General features: G+C 38.0%; 1 protein-coding gene across 2 annotated transcripts in view; it reads left to right on the top strand.

Moving 5' to 3' along the window:
* Window positions 1–23,312, top strand: part of LOC130554537 (uncharacterized) — a 93,659-nt gene that overhangs the window by 64,711 nt on the left and 5,636 nt on the right. The window lies entirely within an intron of this gene.

Below are 23,312 nucleotides of genomic sequence, written 5' to 3'. Positions count from 1 at the left end.
TCCAATAGGTTTGCTTTGTCGTCCTGGAGTATTAGTGCAGAGGTCTTTCTCCAGCTGTCTCCCATTCCCCTTTTCTCTCTGTTTCTTACTCTCCTCTCTTACTCCTCACATACACACACAGTTAGTGGCTCCCTTATTGTCCACTTTCTCTCAAGACCTGTAATTGCTCCACAATCAATGACATCAAACACTTTGGTTGGATACATGAATTTCAATCAGCCTCTTTTAGCATCCAGCACTCTCCCAAAGACACAGATCCTGATTCACACGCACTAGCTTTCTGTCCGCAGCATTCACAGCGAGAGGTTGTCATAGAGACCAGGAAAATAAAAGCACTTCCTCATCGGTTTTCCATTCATGTTTATGTGTGTGTGAATTGCCGATGTTTTTTTCACTTGGTTTGCTGGACGTGCTCAGAGTTTTGGTATTTCAGTTGAACTGTGAGTTTATGTGTATGCATGTGAGAGAGGGAGAAAAACTCTTTAAAAAAAAAAAACATATATTTTTTCTGAAATATTTTATTCGTACTTACAGGACCTCAAAGCAGTCCACTGTTTACTAGCTTAAGGAAATCCCTGAAAATGTGATGTGATGTCAGTTTGATAATGTGATAAATGTATAATTTGTAAGAATAGAAATAAGATTATTTTTAATTAAACAGTCCATCACAGTTATGTTACAAAAGGGCATATCAATTCAGATGCTTACTATCAAAACTTGTTTACTAGTCAAATATTTATTATGTGCACGCATGTATATGACTTTGAATACTTTTAAATAAATGTAACCGGGTGAAAGTAAAATAACCCAGAAATGGCACATTTACCCTCTTTTAATCCCCTGTGCATGTTAATGTATTTTATTACACGGCTCATTTGAATGCTTGATTCTGATTGGCCAGTCGCGACATTCCAAGGGTTGTTACCGCTCAAAACTACAACACCCCGTAACCCGGATGCTGCAAATCATTTTGAGGGGTGTAGTTTAATATGACACAAAAATGAATTATAAATATGTCTTTTAATAACATATATGACATCATATTTACAAATGATTAAACCTTGCCGTTCGTGACGTTTGGATGTCGTTTCTTACTTTAAATCCGAAACTAAACGGCTTTTCCTCGCGGAAGGTCTGCATTCGGTAAAAATGAGCTAATAAAATATTTCAAATTTACATTTTGTCCAGTTTTTTTCTCATGTGGCAAGTGGCCGTGTAATAAGCAGTAATGTACGAGCAGCCGGCTGTTATCGCGAAATAAGCCTCACACTGTCGGGGCTTATTTCTGCGATAACAACCGGCTGTCTGTACATTATCCCTTACATATCATCAAACATGTGCACTTGCTGTGATGTGAAAATAGCGCACAATACTGTGCACTGTAAAAATGTGTTGCGGCCCCTTTTAGGGATTGTCTGTATGTGCGAGAGAGCGCTGATGCGAGCGTGAGAAGCTGGGAAGCGCACGGGCCTTGATTTGGTGAGAAAATACGTAAAAACATTAACATAGCGATAAGTATCAATTTATGAGTGTATATTGATTGCAGCCTTAAGGGTCTGGGCCCGGTTGCATAAAGCACCTTAAGTGTAATTTTCCCTTAAGTGTGTCCTTAAGTATACCTTAAGTTTTACTTAAGTTATTCTCCTATTGTCTTTGGTAAAGGAAAATCACCCCTTCATACTTAAGGGAAAAACTTAAGGTGCTTTATGCAACCGGGCGCTGGTCGGTGGATGGCTGCATATTTTGCACGTCCGTTCAGCTTTCTAATTAGCCTAGTTCATGTGAGATGTCTTCACATTAAGTGTGCTCTTCAGAGGTGTCTGAAGTTCAGAGCGTGAGTGTTTATTTCTGTTTACTGTTACACTGTCATGTAACTCATATGTAGTCTGTGTTCATGAAAAGTAGCGAAAAGTTACTTAATTATGTTGGCTTGAGAAACAAGCCAACATTCTGATGTAGCACTTAAACTTATTATTCTTCTTCTGAGACTAAATTTTCTGACTCTGACTCCTCCTAGAGCTTTCAAGCTACATCCACCAAACTTTCCACAAACCTTCAAACTGATCTGAGGAAGTGTGCTATATCTTTTTTAAGGGATCAGACTTACGGTTTTCCTAAAAAAGCCGATTAAGCTGCCCAAAAGATCCTATACCCTGATAGCACACATACATCTGGTTTACGTCTATTTGACGTCTGCATTTACATCTGCAAGACATCTACAATACATCGTTTGCTCATCTGCAATACGTCTCGGAGATGTCTGCTGTCAGACGTCATATAGACATCTAGAAGATGTCTGTAAGATGTTTATGATTTAGAATGGATGTACAACAGCTCTTTCTAAGATGTTTAGCAGATGTTTTTAAGCAGAAGATCTCCAGATTTTTAGCAGACGTATTACAGACGTTCAGACGTCTCAGAGACGTATTGCAGATGAGCAAACTATGTATTTAAGATGTCTTGCAGATGTAAATGCAGACGTCAAATAGACGTAAACCAGATGGATTGTGCTATCTGGGTAGACTTATAATGATAGAATGTTCTGCTGACGATGTTTACTTTCAAACTTCAACTGTCAACTCTCAAACATAAACACTCACCTTCTATAAATCTCTCCACTCTCTTTCTGTTTCTCTATCATTCTGTCTCATAAACTCACACGCACACGCACACGCACGCACACACAGACGCACACACGCACGCGCACGCACGCACGCACACACACGCACACTCACACACAGACACACACACACACACAACACACACACACACACAACACACACACAACACACACACAACACACACACACACACAACACACACACACACCCCACACACACACACAACACACACACACACACAACACACACACACACACAACACACACACACACACAACACACACACACACACACAGACCACACACACACACACACACACACACACACACACGCACGCACACACACGCGCGCACACACACACGCACACACGCACACACTCACTCACTCACGCACGCTATATAAATCTCTTCACTCCCTTTATCATTCTATCACATAAACTCTATCTATCTATCTGTCTGTCTGTCTGTCTGTCTGTCTGTCTGTCTGTCTGTCCGTCCGTCCGTCCGTCCGTCCGTCCGTCCGTCCTTATAAACACCCACCCACGCACCCACCCAACTTAATAAACCACATACATTTTGCCTGGTTGTGGTCTCTCTCCCTCTATCTCTCCCTCTGTCTTTCTCAAGCCAACATAAAGTTTGTTCACAAACTTTTACCTCATCTAGTTACACTCTGGTATTGTATTATAGGGGAGAAGTGAAGCACATTTAACCAGAGGTGGGTAGTAACGCGCTACATTTACTTCGTTACATTTACTTGAGTAACATTTAGGAAAAAATGTACTTTTTAAGTAAAATTAAAAGTGTGTACTTTTACTCTTACTTGAGTAAATTTCTAATAGAAAATCTGTACTTTTACTTCGTTACATAACTTACATTGCGTGACGTTCCTTCGTTCCTTCATTTTAAAATAAGCTTTTTAAAACGCGTTGTTTATTTCAAGGTTGTCGTCTCTTTTTACGGGCATTCCCGAGTGATCGATTCTTTTGAGTCGATTCTTTTGAAAGCATTAATTGAACAATGGGAAAACCATTTGAATAGGCTAATGAATCAGTTCAAATGATTCGTTCAGTTCGCAGCACGATCTGAATCATCTGGAGCAGGATTACTCACTCCTCCTAGCGCGAAACTTAAGAACACGCAGAACACAAAGAGCGTTGGATGAAGTGGATATGAATCTATATCTATACAATCAAAACTGCAAATGTGTCATATTGTTTGCCAGCAATGATAAATGCCCGCCATATGCGCGCACCCGCGCGACCTGTTCGTCAGACACCGCAACATGCGCGTTACCTGTCATGACACAGAGACGTGGGCTTGCAGAAATATACATTTGAAGAACAGAAGGAAGAAAACTTGTTGATGGGCGTGTGGTTCACCGTTTACTGTTTGTTTACAAGTAAGAGCGTTTCACAACACACACGTGACACAACACGAGAAAACACGAGCTTTGTTCAAAAATGTGTATTTCATTTAAGAGAGCACTGCAGATGTTCTAGATCATCTTAGGAAATGCTCTGAGTTTAGTTCATGCTTTAGTTTGACATGGTCTATTATTCTAAATAAATTGTGTAAACTACATTGCCATCAGGACTAGATGAAATTTACAGAAATGCTTGTCTCTTCTGTGTTTGTCTATTCTTTAGTCTCTGTATGTATATTGCAAAGATATCTGTTTATGATTATTAAAAATATTGATTAAAATGTAATATTAAAATATTGGCGTTAATATTAATTTTATGTAGTAGGCCTATATAATCAGATACAAAGTAACAAAGTAACAAGCTACTTGAGTAGTTTTTTCATTGCATACTTTTTTACTTTTACTCAAGTAAATTTTAAAATAGTGACTTTTACTTTTACTTGAGTAACAATTTCTCTAGTTACTTGTACTTTTACTTGAGTAAAGATTTTGGCTACTCTACCCACCTCTGCATTTAACTCACACGTGAGCACTCGGGTTTGAGAGACTGCCGCAATGTGAGTTGTGATGATTTGTTTCTTTGTTTTAAATATCTGTTTTATGTTTCAAATGTAATTGAACTGTGTTCGATGTGTATTTATAATTACGTTTGACCTGAGATATACTAAGCAGCAAAAGTATAGTTTAAAGTGCTACAAATGTGCTGCATGTGCTTAAATGTGTGTCATTTGTTAAAGCGGCCCTAATCAGTGTTGGGCAGTAACGCATTACTTAGTAACGCATTACTGTAGTTTGATTACTTTTTTGGTAACAGAGTAATTTAACGCGTTATAATTCCTAAAATAGTAATTAGATTATAGTTCCAAGCCCAGGTAACTATACGTTACAGCTGCGTTACATCGTTGCCGTTGTATCGTTTTATCATTTAAATTGTTAAAAGCGAAATAGCTTTTTCATAGTCTGTGGATGCCTGCCTGTCGCACCCGCGACGTCATCAAACTGAAACGCGCCTGCGCGGAAAGTACTACCAAAGCCACTCCATGGAAAGCCTGCCACCTTAAGCTAAAAACTCATAACGGCCGATGCTATCGCCGCGCGGAACGCAGGCAAGGAGACTAGACACCGGATATGATTGGCTGAGGTGCCTCTCGTGATCGATGTTAGCCTTTATGCTCCAATTGTAAGTATTACAGACCCATACATCTCCCTATCACAAGCAAATCTACAGAGCCCGTCTGGTCACCCCTCGGAGAAAAAAAAACAAGACCCGCAAATCCGTGGCCACAGTTTTGTAATTCGTTCCCTCAGTTTACAAAACCGTGCTCTCGGATTAATAAACTGTACCCACGAGTTTACAATCCGTGCTCTCGGTTTTGTAAACCGTCCCCTCAGTTTTTGAAATCTGTACCCACGAATTCATAATCTGTGCCCACGCTTTCGCAATCCGTGCGCACGGTTTTGCAAACTGTAGCCTACTCGCGGAATTGAAGCCTCTGTCTGTCAACAGAACAAGCTCCTTCCTACAGGAACATTAACCAATATTGTATACTGTTTTATATATAAATTGTCCTAATGTGTTTACACACGAGCGCGTGGCGCATATAAAGCATGCGTTCATTGCCGCGTTTCACTGGCATAAAGTTGGTTTGACATTAAACTTTCGTGAATTTAGGGACCATCTCTAAAGTACACATTAAAATACATTTTTCCAACTTCAAAAGCATTTAAAGGGAATGATTTATAGCCACAAAACTAACTGTACAGTGTTCATGTGTGTGTCAGCTATTATGCACAACTTTTAGATTTTTTTTTCTTAAAAAGTTAAGATATAATTTGTATATCTTAACTAGTGCTTCTGCATATTTCTATTATGATTTCTTCGTCATTTAACAAATATAACAGCGTTAGAGCAGCAAAACCTAGTCTGACAAAACATAACATGTTGCTAACAGCAGCAACAGCAGTCTTAATGAGAGACTTTTTACATTATGGAGTATGCAGGTTTAGAAATACTAGTTAACATATGAAAAAATGTTTTTAAGTTAAAATGTCAATGAGTTAATTATTATTTTTATTTATGACAGGCTTTAGTATGGAATAAGCAGAAATAATGTATTAAAATAGTTAAAGATGAGATAGAGTAGACTATGTACTTCCCAATAAAGTTTAGTCTTGAGAAGGCTAAAGAGGTTATTTTGTGTTTTTGAGGGGTGGGGGGTAGCAATGTAATGAGTATTGTAATGAGTAGTGTAACTAATTACTTTTGAAATAAAGTAATCAGACCAGTAACTTGATTACTTTTAAAATGAGTAATCAGTAATTTAATTACATTTCCAGAGTAACTTGCCCAACACTGGCCCTAATAGAGCGTTCCCACCAAACGCGACTTGCGCGAATAAATTGCGCTATTCGCGCGTAGTTGGACGCTTGAACATTTTGAGTTTACTCGCTTCATTCACGCGTGAAATTCACTTCACAACAGACGTGAAGTCGCATCATGGGAGGGGCGTCTGCCAGGGTGCTCCAGTCTTGTGTGTGTATATATATACAGGTATATATAGCTCAAATTGAGTAAAGATCGTTTTTAACAATTTACCAGATTATCCGACCTCCTCACTCACTTTCTTCCAAGCAAGATCCTTTTTATTCCTGTTTCGATAAAAGTAAGAAGATGTATCGTACAGCTCCAGGTATCCACATACAGCGACAATGTTTTTGTCCTCCATTGTTGTTTCGGATTTCTGCCTCCGCTCGCTACGTCATAATCACGTCACTACTAGAGCAAGCTCCTGATTGGTTAATCGCGTCATTCGCGCGAATCGCACCGCAGGATGTCCTATCACGTCTTTGCATTGACTTAACATGTTTGGTACGTACAACATGGTACGTCCAACATGGTACGTCACATCTTGAGTACCTATAGAGTAGTAATGCATACTTCGTATCTTCGAAGAGTATTTAGTTTGATCACATTTATAAAAGATAGATACAGCTGTACGATTATTTCCGAAAGCATACGGCGCGTGCGGGGGGGAGGGTTAGGCTGAACTAAAGCACGTGCGCATCCATTGCCAACAAACACAGACATCAGTTTCACTCACCGCATGCGGTTCATGTCCGGCATCTTTTAGTGCTGGGACGGCTACATGTATCAGTTTCAAACGATCTCCAAATCCACCATTATATCCACCGTTTATATAACATTCATCACCTAAATGCAGTGAACAATCACACACATGAACTTCGCGAACGTATGCTCTCTCTCTCCTGCACACAAGTGAAAGTGACGTCTGCGCATGCTCCTTCTCTTGCTCTCCTTGCTGTCGCTTGCTTTTCCGAGAGAATTGTCCAATAAGGGACTAAGAAAAATTGTTACAAAACATTTTTATATGTTCGAAAAAAACTTTCCGAAACCTGTATGATCGATGGGGGAGTGTATCGAGCACAGAAATACTACGTAATACGCCCAACTCGTTTTTTTTGACAAGTTGACCATGTTAAGCTTGAGAAGACAGCACGTTTAACATTGTAAAGAAGTCAGAAATGCGTGACACACCGTTGCACCACCCCTTTAACGTGGATGTTTCCATGATGTATATTTTTCTGTTTTCCTCTTCTTTAGAGTCACCACCGTTGTTTATTTGGGGTGGTTAAAAAAAGAGCTATTGTAATTGAGCCACTGAACAGACTGAAAGTATTGCTTTGTTTTTGTTTTGTTTTATTTTCTTTGTGTACCAATTTAAGGTATTTGACTGATTCCAATCTGGATTTCTCTTGTCCATAATTGGGCATTGTTTCGCCTAAACCTGACTAATCTTTAATGCTGCATCCTTTTCGGGTGTAGTTGGGAATAAAAGAACCCCAGTTAATGTGTAGTCAGTGCTTCAAAGTAATTATGAACACGGCCAGTCGGCCACATAAATATTTGCGCATTTTAGAGTCAATTATCCACATATTTATTATGTGCATGTATGTGGCTTAAAATACTTTTCTTTGTAAAAAAAAACAATAATCTAGATGTAACCACATTTTAAGTAACCTGACAAAACATTTTTACAGTATCAATATAAATATTGTTCGATACGTTGATGGCTGTTCGGAATGTGTGATGGGAGTGAGAACAAATAGGCTTATTGTAGTTTGTTTCTTATTATTGTATCATCATAGGTGGAAAGAGCTTTAATTTGTGTTAGCATTTTTAGGGGAAACATTGGCTCAACACTTGCATATCTAGTATCAAATGGGTCAAATAATGCCAAAAGGAGTAACAGGGCTGTCACGTTCAAGCCCACTTTTAATCTGGTACTATAGCATGCAGTTGCTGTTCCTCCAGTCATTGCCCTTTGGTTGGCTCTTTGAAAAGAAGATATGAAGTAAGTTTCAGGATATAGCTGGCCTGAAGCCGCACGATCATGAGCAACAGGGTATTGCTCACTCCTTCCTTTCTTAATTGTCAGCTAGAGCTGACACAGGCATCCCAAATCTGAACTATTCACCAGGAGGCCTGAAGTTTGGAAACAATTTTTTGGATTAGAACAGTAGATACATGCCTGATTTCCACTGGCTATTCCATTCTTGTGCTCGTGTGTATTTGCTTGACCTCGTGTAGAATTGGCTTAAATTAAGACCAATTATGTTCTGTCTGGTATTGGAACCGTGCCTTTCTCTAACGTGAAAAATAATGAGTCCAATAGATTGGAGCTCTGGTATTGACTATTGTACCATGTTACGTTTGACCTAAGAGGCTCTGAATTTAACGGAACAAGCCGATTTCCTTGAAAATAGGCAGGTTTGGAGTCTTAGACAAGTGATCTGTTCATTTTGACATGTTTCTGTCCTTTGTCTCTTTTTGTCTTAAATATGTTGCTGTGGTACTGCTTTTTTGGTCTGTGTTCTTTAATTGCATAGAACACAAGCAAGATACATAAAATAACACATATCACTGCCAGATTATGTGTGCGGTCTTTTATAGGCCATTTTCACAAGAGTCGGCGACTACGTCAGCGAAGAGTTAAGCAATTTCCCCTACAGATTAAATCCCATAATAGAATGCGCTTGTGTCATTTAAAGCTACTTACGTTTATCTGTAATTTCTTTTTTTGCGACTTTAATATACTGTATATTAAATATGAAAATTAATATCAGCGTTTATCTGTTTTGTGCACTCATACTGATAATATTCATTTAAGTGTTTTGAGTTTATACACACTAGCTTGCTTGTTATTCAAACGTGATCGCGTCACTGTATTATAAGAAATTACTGTAAAATACTGATACACTGTTAACATAGAGTGTAACTCGTTAATGTTTGTTAGTAAATAAGATATCATAAACTGCTAAGGTAAGGTTTCTTTTTTATTGTAATTAAAATAAGATTCTTTGTTCATTCATAATACCAAATGTAAAATGTTAAAACTTAAAATGTGAAAACGTAATAAATGTAGAACTTTAAAATTAACCAAGGTTGCAATGCGCTCTAACTAATGTTAATAAATTAGCCCTTATTGTAAAATGCTTACCATAAACAGCTGTATTTGTCCTTCTCCAATCTTTTAATGGGTCGCTTTCAATACTGCACATAAGATTCTAATGTTCCTAAATAATCATGGTCTTCCGTTTATTTAATATACTGTATACATAAACAATTATTCACTCCCCTATCACAGTAACACAGAGTAGACCTAATATAACACGCATACATGGCAATGATCCAATGCACACGCGAGTAAAATGTCTGATATAATATATTTTACTTTATTATTTTTTTGATAATGTCAGAAGCACTAGCGAGAACAGACAACAGAAGACATTTTTTGTAATTTTCTGAAACAGAAAGTGTGATGCGAGTCTGTCGGTAAGGATTGGGTGATGTTTTTCCAGCACAACGCGCTGCCTTTACTGTAACGTTGGTTTATTTTATCGATATAACGCAGGACCAAACCAGACAGACATTAAGAATAGAATTAGACAGAGAACATCATCACTGGATTTATTATAAGCAGGTCAGTAGTTAAAATCAGCAAGTACCTGCCTCAGGTTGCTGTCCCATAAACAGTACAAACCTTAAATTAAGACAAAAACAGCAGTACTAGAGCCCCCTCTTTACAATCCTTCCCAATGTAGTGTATACTATATTAAACAAAATGTACAAGTTGAACTTATTATTTCTATTGTTTATAGAAACAGATTCATATTGTACAATTTAAGACACCAATTAGAAATGTTTGACATTTCTATTTAATTAAACGGGCCTGTTAACAAGCACACACTATGTTAAAAATGTTGTATTTACAGGCATAAGCACAATAAATAAAGACAAAGACATTCAAATATGTCAGATTGTTTCTACTTTAGGATGTTTCACTTGCCCACACAACCATTAGCAGAAATCTCATTAATAAACTTACCCACATAATGCCACATGCCTCATCTATCCAAGACCAAATATGTCATATCACCTTGGGCAATGCAAATGAGAATGTGTGGCTTGTACCTATTAGAGTGCCGTTTAACACGAGAATAACAAACGTAATTTACTAATTCCATTTGCTTCAGCATCAGATGTTCACATTATTATAAATCAGTTATCCGTAGATGAACATTTAATAGAAAGTAATGAATAATGGAAATTATCCATCTTATGGCTTGTCATGGGAGAAATGCTCCTTTAAAATATATGGTCAACGTTAAAGACTTATTTCTTATGTACTATGATGTTTATCCATAATTTGATTACTGATAAACTAGCCAATGCAACATAGTTTACATTTTTTTGTGTGTCTAAATATCAACAAAGTATAATTTAAAATATAACAATTAACATTAGAGTTTAGTCTCAGCTCATGATGACCCTCTGTCAAAGGTGTGCATGTTCAGTGTTTAGAATTTACATCATTGTGACAGATGGAGAGATAAAATGAGGAGCAACAGCTGGAGGAGGGAACAAGCAAATTAGTGAGAGGGTTGGAAGTGTGTGTGCGTGTGCGTGTGTGTGTGTGTGTGTGTGTGTGTGTGTGTGTGTACACGTACTGGTATTTTTACAGAACATTGTGGTCAGTGTGTGTGTGTGTGCGTGTGTGTGTGTGTGTGTACACGTACTGGTATTTTTACAGAACATTGTGGTCAGTGTGTGTGTGTGTGTGTGTGTGTGTGTACACGTACTGGTATTTTTACAGAACATTGTGGTCAGTGTGTGTGTGTGTGTGTGCGCGTGTACACACGTACTGGTATTTTTACAGAACATTGTGGTCAGTGTGTGTGTGTGTGTGTGCGCGTGTACACACGTACTGGTATTTTTACAGAACATTGTGGTCAGTGTATGTGTGTTCGTGTGTGCGCATATATGCGTGCGTGTAATTGTGTATTCCACAAAATCAGCAAGTTCAGACATGCATGAGATGGACAACATCTTGTGTGCATCTCACACATTTCATTCACTAGGATCTGGGGAATACAACTCTGTCTTCTTAAATTATAATAGAGTCAGGAACAAAAGGGCAGACAGCTGTGTCCCTTGAGATTTCTGAGATGGAGAGACAAAGAAAAGGTTGTTAAGGTCTGTGATACCTTTCTAAATGCAAAAAAAGAATTATGTTCACTCTGTCATGGCAGACAAGGAGAGAACTCAATTGCGGGGTAGATGACAATGTTTATTAATACAGTAGCAAAACAGTCCAAAGTCCGGCCCCACTGAAACCCAGCGAACCGCGGGGAAATGTTCGACCCGCCGGAGAGAGGAAGTCCTTAACACAGAGTCTTAAAATGGTCCGCTGGGGAGAGACGAATCTGGGTCTAGACGCGGGGAGAATGCTCGACCCAACAACTCACAGAGAGAGAAGCAATCCCCGTCTGGGGTGCAGTCCTTCGTAGGATAGACGGTGCTTGGTGGTAGAGGGGAGAGCAGTCCGGGACGCCAACGGGTACTGTAGAGGCATACAATGAGAGGTAACGGGGGCAAGGCAACAAGAAGTACAAAAAACACGAAATAAACTGAGACTAGAAACTGTGACGTGGTACTGTGGCAAGACAAAACAAGAGTTAGGCTAGACGCACTAGACCTAAGGCAGTCTGAACTGGCTAACAAACGCAACGGTCAGACACAAGTCGAAGGAACGAGAGGGTTAATATAGAGAAATCTAATGAGGGAGAATGGCAGCAGGTGCGGGATTAACGGGGAAAGAGCAATAATAAAAAGGGGAACGTGCTACAGGTGCTAGAGTGATGAAGTGATGAACCATGCGGACACCGAGCTCGTGGCGAACTGTCAAACAACAGAGCACACGTGCACGACAAAAAACAAACACACCCCCGTGCCAGATAACACCTAGACAAGACCGGTGTTCTGCCAATTTATGCATCCCTATCAAATTTTGCTACCTCCATACAAAACAGGACTAACCCCTCCCCCAACCCAACCCTTACACCTAAATAACCCCTCCCCCAACCCAATCACAACACAAGGGGATCAAGACGCACTCTGCAGTAGCAAACATTTCCACACCATAGCAGCATCAAATTAACTCTGCACCCTTAAGACCAGGCACATCACCTGTTCCACCACTGCAAAACTAGCCACAGTGATATAAGGGACATCAGGCAGATGCTCAGCCTCATCTGTTTTCATCTTACTGGACAAAGACCCTGCTGAGGGGGAAAATTGCTAGAAGGGGAAAAGGTGGTTTGTGTATTCAATTTCAATTCAGTTTCATTTATATAGCGCTTTTCTCAATGTTTCATTGTACCCCATAAATTGTTAGAAAATGTAAGAAAATAAATGAACACTCTGCCAGCAATTTGAACTTGAAATTCAGTCTTTTTCTAAACAAAGTTATGTACTTTTTGAAGTAATAGTTTATACCGAAAAGTTATGATATTGCAAACATGTGACTAAAAAAGGCAAGTGTTAATTTTAATTTCACTTAAATGTATGTCTAATATTTTAAAGTGTACACACTCATTGAAATATTACAGCCTCTGTCATTCACCTTCATTGCAACTGTTTCCATAAAATGAAAGGGTGAATGAGCCTATTGATCGCTAACAAACAACCTTTTTAGAGTGTATCAAACTTACAAAAACTTATTTAATTGATATTATACATGCCTACTGTTTGTCCCCCTGTATATAACCAAAAAAAATGTACTGTATATGAGAGCACTGCCAAATCAGGATTTAATCTAAAAAGGACGTATTCCACATTTCTCGACAACCAGGACCTTACAGTAAAGTTACATAACGTTGTATTTAATTGTTGAGCCGATGAGATTTTCTCATTGAGGGGTGTCACTTTAGATACCGTAATTCACCCTTTAAATTGCATCTTACATTTAATGGAGCTGTACATTCTGTACAGTTCATTGAGTCGTTTTAACTACATTAACTACAACACAGATGGTCTGCGTAGGTCTCAAGACATGCATAAATTAGCAGAGTGTGCTGTGTACATAAGAAAATTGTACAGAAGACCCTTTTCATGAGTTTTGTTGTTTCCCAAGACGCAGGCTTTCAAATTCTTTTGTGCAACCACATAGATATAGGCCTAACATTAAATTATTCATGTTCATATGAGATTCATTTCTGACCTTGAAATGTTAATGTAGTCTGATGAAAGCAAGTCACATGGGATTTGAACGAGATAACAGCAGATAAATAATGAGTAAATTAACCCTTTAAAGTCATTTAAATGGCATTGGAAGGTATGATTTCAGCATTTATAAATAGCAAATGCTCAATCCAAATTAGCAAAATGCAAACTGAAAGCTTCGTCTAGGGTTGAGGATATGGTAAAAGTTGGAACTATTAATATAGATGAATTGACCAAACAAAAAGAAAACTCTCTGGCAGCTGGTTTCACTCCAATATATGAAATTGTCTCCTATATGCAGATGATCCAGTTCTGTTATTCTTTTTAAAAAAGAAGGGCTATAGGCTGCACCTTTCTCTCCCAGAAAGATTCTGTTTGGACCCCTGACAGTCAATTAACAAAGGAAAGACAACTGAACAATCCACAGAATACACATTTTTATTTAGGCCTAAATACACCAGGAAACAATATAATGGCTGCATGAATGTAAACAAGGCTTTCTGTGCTCTATCCTTTAAAAGAAATCAATAAACACAGAATATTTAAATGAGTAAATGAATTAACAGCAGCATATGGCAGCAAGGTGTGGAGACCACATACATAATCTGATTAGGCAAAATAGCGTAAACATCCAATTAAAACCGTACACGCAGAGTTCTGCAAATGTGTGCTACAGGTTCAAAGACAACATCAACCTTAGCATGCAGAGCTGAAGGCCAGTATCACCTATTAAATATCCACAAACGGGCCACACATTTCTGGAAACACATAAAAACCTGTCTGTCAGTTTTTCACAAATCCCTTTCTCCGCTCAGGTCTCACCCAACATCCCTCTCACTCCCAGCATGCATCAGGGAGAGTCAGAGAAAGAGTTGAGCTGAAAATAGTAGACAGGAAAAAATTACATTAGCAGCTTTCAAGAAAAATGTCAAATGTGCTATTTTCCTTCCTTTTGTATTTATGTTATGACTATCTCCAATCTGACATGATTACACTTTATCAATCACACGTTTTTTCAGGCTTCTTCTAACTGCTGCTGATGGTAACAATGACTTGTAGTGCTGCAGTTTAATCAGAACATTGATTCAGGCCACAAAGCTCCCTTTTGGGGAACAAACGAATAGAAGGAAAAAGGGCATAAAAACATGTTAGACTCACCAGCTGCTATTGTTATAAAAAAGCCAGGACAGACTGCAGCAATAGAGGTGATTTAATGAGCCAGTGGCTACAGTCAGAATGTCATCATCAGAACTAAAATAAAAAAGTGTTTTTGCCAGGCTGAATCTGTTACGTCATACGACTGAACAAACTGAAGTATAATGTGCCATTATTATTGCATGTACAATGTTATTACACTATAGGGCAACTTAACTGATATATATTACACAACAGATTCTAAGACTTCTTTGAATAAAATTAGGTTTTGATATAATTGTCATATTTTGGTCTTTCATACTATACTGCATACTATAACATATAGGTTATCGGTCAGAGGCCATCCATTATCATCCCTGCAGCCAATATTCATACACGGCTCTGAAAGAAGCTGTACCCTGTGGCCAGGGCTATCGATTTTGTAACTGACTTAATAATCCTATAGTCATACATGTTTCAATTCTTGTTGACTTTTCATTGTCTATAATTTTAATCATTTCTCCTATACTCCAGAATATATGAAGAGTTCAGATGCAAAACCCTCTAAAAGCCACCTCCATCAAAACGGAGATTACGATATTGAGTGAATGCTGTCCACACATTATTGAGTGAATGCTCTCCACATACATTACTCAGATATTATTGCTTCAAAACTCCCCAAATACCACATTTAGCCCATGTGAAATGTCTGGTATTGCTGAAAGTAAAAGATGAAAAATGCTCATTTAAACGAAAGGTTGTCTGATGGATTTGAACTCTTCATATGTAGTTTGGCTACTTGAAATGTATTTTGCTGCAACAAATCATGGACATCAGCTCTTGTTTGTCCAAATTCAGAACAATATCTGATTTTTGCCAAAAGTGATGTCCAGCTTTGGAAAATTTGTGTCTTTGCTTTTTTAAAATATATATTTTAAAGATAAAAATACAACATGTGCAAAGCTTACTACGTCAAGGCCAAGGAAAAGCAGCTACAAAATATTCAATAAATATGAACAAATATTCAACAATATAATATCAACAGTATAACAAATATTCAGATCAACAAATATAGTTTTATTTTTCTTTGTACTTTTTATATTCAGATAAAAGCTATTTCTTGATATGCTGCCATTTACTTTTTTGCCAAATTTGTCCAAAAATTTCCAAATAATTTAATGTTTTTTTCAGTTTTGTACCATACACCATATGGTTTAACCATGAGGGGCCATCACTTTGGCCCCTACAGTATATATTAAACTATTATACATATTACAGTATATCGTCGCTGAATTGAAACCTTGGATCCTCGGAAGGAAATGGAGCAAACACTATATTTTTAAATGATTAAATAGTGTGTTGTCAAAGCTGACAAGCACTTTTCAATCATTTTATTGGTTAGATATTTGCAAAACCATGCAGTGACAAACATGATGGTTGACTAATAATAATGATTTATGGCAAACAATAAAAATGACAAAATATGGAGATACAAGGTTTCAACAAGGACAGCAGCGATATTGTTGTGGTGCAAAATGAAATTAAAGCCTTGTTTGACGTGTGCTTCAATTTGTAGTGAATGAAAAGAGTCCATTGTCCATGCATACATTTAAAAAAGTTGACTGATTTATTGTCCGCATATTGCAGGCAAATAAACATAAAAAAGGAAAAATTTCACTTAAACTTCCATTCAAAACTTCAAATTCACAATTAAAAACAGAAAAACTACAGCCATTACCACCATATGAAGGCTGCACGCATGATCAAAAGTTTGTTTGACCTTCCATACTGGCGCACATGTGCCTCATCGTCACGTAATCTATACAATAAAGAATTACTTGAACTCCCACTTGCGTCCTTAACAAAAATAAACAATAATGGCTCCAACAGATATATTACATACTATTAAAACTGTTCTTATATATTGAAATTCTATATGTGGCAATGTGCACTCTATTGTTCTTTAACAATAATAATAATTAAGGAAAGCAAGAATGTGGACCACCTTGACTCAGCCCAAAGGCATGTGGCATGATGGACTTTACTCCCATCTGCTGGGAAATTCACCTGGGAGTTGTTCGGGGCCAACTAAGGATTGAGGAGGATCATTTTTGGAGCTCAGAGAGTGGAAGATAGAGCTGCATATGGTGCCAATTTACACACAGTCAAGAGTGAAATGGTGTTGTTATGAATCTGCAAAGACTTCATCCAATGCAGTGACGTAAATGGCAAAGTGGATCTTGGGCAATTTTGATATCCATGAAATTGCGGAGTGGAGTCTACAAAGCGCTTCTGATTAGACATTGTTTCTTAGAAGGGCACATAAGTACTCTCACACACCGATAAATGGATTAATAGTCATTTGTATGTAATCAGTTGGAGGTTTTAAAGGTTTTAAAGTTGGAGGTACCTGTATAAAACACCAGAACAAAAATCTATAATTAAAGGAAGCAAAAATCTTTGCTAAGCACGCCCATAGATATTCATATATACCCTGGGATCTGCCAACTAATCCTTTCTCCTTCTAATAGAGCATGGCCACCTCTTTAGGGAAAATCACACAATCATCAGAAATTCCTCATCAGCCAGCCTCATTCAGACCACCTCTTTAAAGTGCTCAAAGCTCTTGAAAGACTCTCGAGACCATTGGCAAACAAGAACGTCGGTGAGCTAATACCACACGGGTTGACAGAGGAGTAGCAGACTGTGATGCTTTATTAAGGAAGGGTGAAGACAGGAAGGACAATTTTTAGACACAGAAATGGTGAGGAGGAAGAGTCACAGTCTCATTTCCTGATGCTAAAGCTTGTGATTGTCATTTTACTCTGTGTGGAGGGCAGGCTTCATTCGGGTATAACAATCTGTTCCAGGAAAGGATACGCTCAGAGAATTTATCCTGTGCAAAAAATTTGATCGTTATCTTGAATTTCACACTAAATGATTTTTGTCTTAATTTGGAACAATAAAAAAGCGATATTGTAGTAAAATGTAGTATTTAATCACATAAAAACATCCTGGATGTATGATATTAATTATACAGTGCGGCTACCCAGATGGCCATTAAAAAGTCATGATTATCGACTCAATGAAAGGCAATAAATAATTAAAATATTTGTTTGCCTTCTTTTAGTAATTAAGTAAAGCCATTTTAGTTTTCATAATATCAACTTAAAATAAGCCATGCCTTGCACCTACACGACTGCTGTTGCTTTTTGCTCAGCCTCCTGTCAGTGGATTTGTCACTTTAACAGTGAAACAAATTCAAAGACATTCATCTCTGACATTTCTGTCTGATTACTTGTCGTGTATTGCAATTCCCCATTTTGGCATCAAATCAATGTGAAGTTCACCAAAATAAGAACAGAAGCACCAGCCGATGTAAACAATTGTACTAGAGCGAATTACTGTAGGATCCAATTCATGAAGTGATTTTGCCTTGTGAATGTGTCGTGTATATTAAATATGTAGAAATGTGTTTGTGCGTGCCGGGAGCACTTGCCTTCCAGAACAGAAAAGAATTACGTTAAACCTGAACACCATTACACACTTGGAAGTAATTTTGTTTGCCACCGGAACCCATTACATACCGTACACAGTCACCAAGAATAGCAATCTATCCAATGGCATTAGTGCTGTATGCCTTTGTGGACAACGGTCAGTTATACATGGTGAAATGTTCCTAATGATTACTGCCAAGATCACGAGAGGCTGCTGCCACTACAGTATGACGTCAAACCTGTTGGATATTCTCTAAGGTCGAGAAAAGAGTCAGGAGACCATCAACTCAGCATGGAGTTGAATTGTTCTAGCAGGGAGAGAGTCAAGCACATCGACTCTTATCAGATGTTTATACAGCTACTGTATGTAAATGAAGCTGACATGGTGAAATCAAAAGAGCGCTGCTTCAAACCACTCAAATTGACAAGTATATTTTCTCCGGGAATAAGACAATAAACAGAGAAGTGTGGTATGAATGACTGCAACCTGGAAGAGTGTTTTAACCGTTGTGTCTTTCGAAAACACGAGAGCATCTTAAGACACCTGTATGAGAGTGCTTAGAGATTTCACTGGCATGCTTCCCAGCACTTAAAAACCTCCAGAGTATTTCACACCATGTAATGGACAGTCATGAGGTGAGAATGTGCAAGAGCTCGACTTTCATTCTGGCACGGCCAGTACCTTTTTTAGAATCCTTAAACTATAAACAATTTTGAAAGAAGACCAGTCTGTCACACAGATAACTGTTAAAACAGTTCCTGAGTCTGTTATTATGTCTTTGATGACTGCAATGCGAGTTAACTTAATTACATGCTTTCCTTAGATCAAATGAAACATGGCATGTTATTAATTTTAGGTATATGGAGTTATTGTGCACTTCTTGTCAGAGACCGACACAGCCAAGCAAATGTCCCAGCCTGTAAAGCAATGTGGCAATCAGTGGAGGTCAAGACCTGAAGTAATTTTATTTTGCAACCAGAACATTTTTATTTATGTCTATCACAGATGATGTGGTTTGGGTTTACACCTGGTATTAACATGCATGACTTCTCACCATTATTTCAATACAGATCCTGATTTCGCAAATGTAAAACATGTAATGTAAATTTGACTGAATTTCATATTTACAGTAAATGCTTTACATGGACTGTGTCACTGGATGTCAGACATACTGAAATAGTATCCGCTTACAGTATGTTTCTTTATGTATTTTGTTTCCTTTTAGCTGCTATGGAAATATATTCTGTCTGACTCCATAAACTGCAAGTATGGTGCCAGTGTGGCAGACATTGTGTAGTGAATACAGGTTTTTGTAAATGACAAATGTATGATGGACCCTCTTACTTGACTGTAAAAGAGGCATTTGAGTAGACCATTTATTTCACATTGACACTAGCATTGTGATGGGTGCACTGTAGATAGTGCAGAGATTTATTTTTGCCTGCACCATTTAACAAAATCTTTCAAAAACGGTTGAAACAGGTGAATGAACAAAAGTTACCAGAGGGAAGTTTTCTTCTGAGAGAGTGTTGGATGTGATCACTGGAGACGAATGTACCAAGTGTAAACAGGTCCTCGGACTTTGTGATTTTCTCCTTTCGTGACTGGCACACTGAACTGGAACAATGGCCTCTCATCTGTGTCCTACAATGAACTGTAGCTGTTGTCAGGTGTGGTTTGTCCTCTCCACCTGCTGCCCTGATGATTTGGTTCAATCAAATTTTGGTGAAATATGCTGACCTGAATATGCAGACAATATACCAAAAATACCAGTTTTGTCATTATTTTGTAATGTCTGTCTTTGATCTTCAGAACTAAAACAGATTTTTTTTAAGTGATGTTTTGTGTTTCCTGGTTACAATGGGAGTGCATTGTGACCCTTATAAAAGGGTCATTAAAAAAACTCCTAGCAACTCGTGCTGTTTAATATTAAGTGTCCTCCTGGTGGCATATGGGTTTTGAGAAAGAAAAGAAAATATAATGCATTGTTTGACCTATGTCATTTCTATGTGTGCGCATGCAAGAGAACAGGGGCCCGTTTCAATAAGGAGGTTCAACCAACATCGAGTTAAAATGTGAACTCTGAGATGTTTAAAACCGAGATGCGAAACTTTGTGTTTTTGGGTTCATGAACACTTGATTTGAGTTATCAACTCTGGGTAGACTTACCTTGAGTTAAGCTCTTGCACCACAACTACTACAAGCCATGATCAATGGAGCTCCGATATTACGATTCACCATGGCAACGGTACCAAAAAAAGCAACATGGCAGCAGAAAGCGCTTGAGAGCAAGGAACTCTTTCCGCTCTGCATACATTGGATTTACTAATGCTTTAATGTGTAATGACTTAAGTTTAAATTGATAAAAATATAAATGTACCAATAAACAAACAAATTAATCAGTAAATGAATGAAACAACAAAAATAAATCTGAAATAATAAAAAAATCTTCTATCTCTCACTCGTGATGAGTGCTCTATTGAGCCTTGTGAGACATCATGATGTATGGCCTTTTAGCCATTATGTAAATCCAATTTCTCTGGATCATTCATTGGTAATTTGAGTCTGAAGCATCTCTTTAAAGACATTTTTCATGGTCATTTTAGCTGTAGTGAGACACTTTTGTCACTAGCTGATTTGTTGGCTAAAGAACAAGCATCTATCATGTTTGATTTCTGGAGTTTTATGAGGTCCTGTCTTTAGTAAAAACTGAAAGCTATACATTATTGGTTTCACCTTGAGAAAGTAATAAATACCCATGAAGTTCACAGATATATTAGTACATTTCCTCCCGAATATTTCAGAACTGACACTCAAAGGTCAACAGTTTCTTGGTGGACTGAGTAAAAATAAATCTGTAATGTGAAAGCAGAGTCAGATATGTGTTGAACTGGAAATAAGAAAGTAAGGTTTTACAACATAAACACTCCAATAAAAAATCTGTGAGCCTTTGAAAAGACCCAGAAAAACACATATGCCAACATGTGTGTGTGTATGCTGTTATGTGTATGCCTTTGAGGGCATTTTTACAGATAGTTATTTATTTTTATAATATTAGCATCTCAGCATTTTTTATTTATTTATGTCATTATGGTCAAGTGACTGTTAGTTGATTGTTTGAAGTCTCTTTTATGTTGGTTAGCGTCTATCAGTTGCCCTCTGTTGAGTAATGTGTCTTATCTCATTACAAGGCTCATCTTCTGTCTGCCGTCTGTCAGTACTTGACTTATTTGCATGTTTATTAGAAGTGGGCCCTGAGGTAACTCTGTCAGGCCCTGTGCACTTCACTACAGCTTGAATAACTTTTCTCTCTAGTCAATAAAACACAATGTTTCAAGTGCACGCATCTCTAACAACAAAAGAATGGATGATGACCTTCAAAATATAACCCGTAGCATCTTTACGATGCATGAAGGCATGTTAGCAACAGAGAGCGCCTGCATCATATCTCCCCTATCCACACTCAATGACCTGTCTAACTCTCGAAAACATCTCAGCCCTGGCAGATCTCTCCACTCATATTCACACACACACACACACACACACACACACCCACACACACACACACACACCATGGTTTCCAAACAGAGGCAGCACAGATTTGCTCACATTTTCAAACCATACTGTCTCCTCACCCAAACATCACGCTGTTTCCAATATAGCCTTTTTGTATCGCGCTTCACACTTTATGTATCTTTCATATTTCTGTCTCTCCCTCACTTTCACAACCACCCAACACTCAGCCTCATTATGACTATAAATAACACTATTTTCCTTTAACCCTTAACCAACACTGAGGCAATTCTTCCTAGACCCTTTTATACACTGCCCGTCCAAAAAACGTCACCACCTGGGCAGTGCTATGATCTGGGGTTGCTGCAGTTGGTCAGGTCTAGGTTCAGCAACATTATGTGCCCAAAGAATGAGGTCAGCTGAATATACTGAATGACCAGGTTATTCCATTAATGGATTTTTTCTTCCCACGGGCATATTCCAAGCTGACAATGCCAGGATTCATCGGGCTCAAATTGTGAAAAAGTGGTTCAGGGAGCATGAGACATCATTTTCACACATGGATTGGCCACCACAGAGTCCAGACCTTAACCCCATTGAGAATCATTTTGGATGTGCTGGAGAAGACTTTGCACAGCAGTCTGTCTCTCCCAACATCAATACAAGACCTTGTCGAAAAATTAATGCAATTCTGAGATTGCAGAAGTTTATCGAAACGATACCACGGCAAACGCTTTTTTAAAATCAAAGCTAAAGGCGGTCCAACGAATGACTTTGGATGGGCAGTGTACATTTGGAAGCAGACGCAACAGAAGTTCACAGACAGCTCAGAACTATACTGAAAGAAATCACGAAAATCTATTTTTTTCTTGCACAAATGTCTGCTGAACTCTGAAACAACAAGAAAAGCTTATTTCTTAAAAACCACTAAATTGATAATGAAATGGATTTATTTCTGTCTTATAAGCGCAGAGAGATCAGAAGGCCATCCACACCACCTCTGACCTTATAATCTTTCATTTTCCTGTTTCGTAGAGATGAATTCTGTTAATTCAAATTTGTTTGTCTGTTTGATGGATTTCTGTCAGCTTCAGATGGTGCTGGATTGCAGAAAAAAAATCTCCTCTAAAAACACAAAGTAATTGCAGCAGTGAGATAATATGACCTCACCACAATCTCTTTAAACCTTTTGTGCTTTTAAACTGCAAAACAATGAAGAGTAAACAATCTCCCTCACTTATTGCATGCCATTTTACAACACATTTCACATTTCATGAGTGTGCACACAATAACATTGTGCAATGTGCCTTCTGTAAACAACACTACAGGATTTACTAATTATCTGTCAATTTTTCTGTGCGATATTAAAGAAAAAAGCAATATATGATAACTTGCTGAATAATGCGATATGATCAAAATCAATTTAAACTATATTTAAATATATTTAAAAACTGAAAATTCATTCTGATTATTGATCATCTTCCACACATCAGGCACAGTAGCTCTGCTATCTGCATCAACATCAAACTTTGATTAAACA

This window comes from Triplophysa rosa, linkage group LG1 (genome assembly GCF_024868665.1).
Source record: "Triplophysa rosa linkage group LG1, Trosa_1v2, whole genome shotgun sequence".
NCBI lineage: Eukaryota > Metazoa > Chordata > Actinopteri > Cypriniformes > Nemacheilidae > Triplophysa > Triplophysa rosa.
The sequence above is the reverse complement of the archived record's forward strand: the minus strand, read 5'-3'. Positions and strand labels throughout refer to the sequence as shown.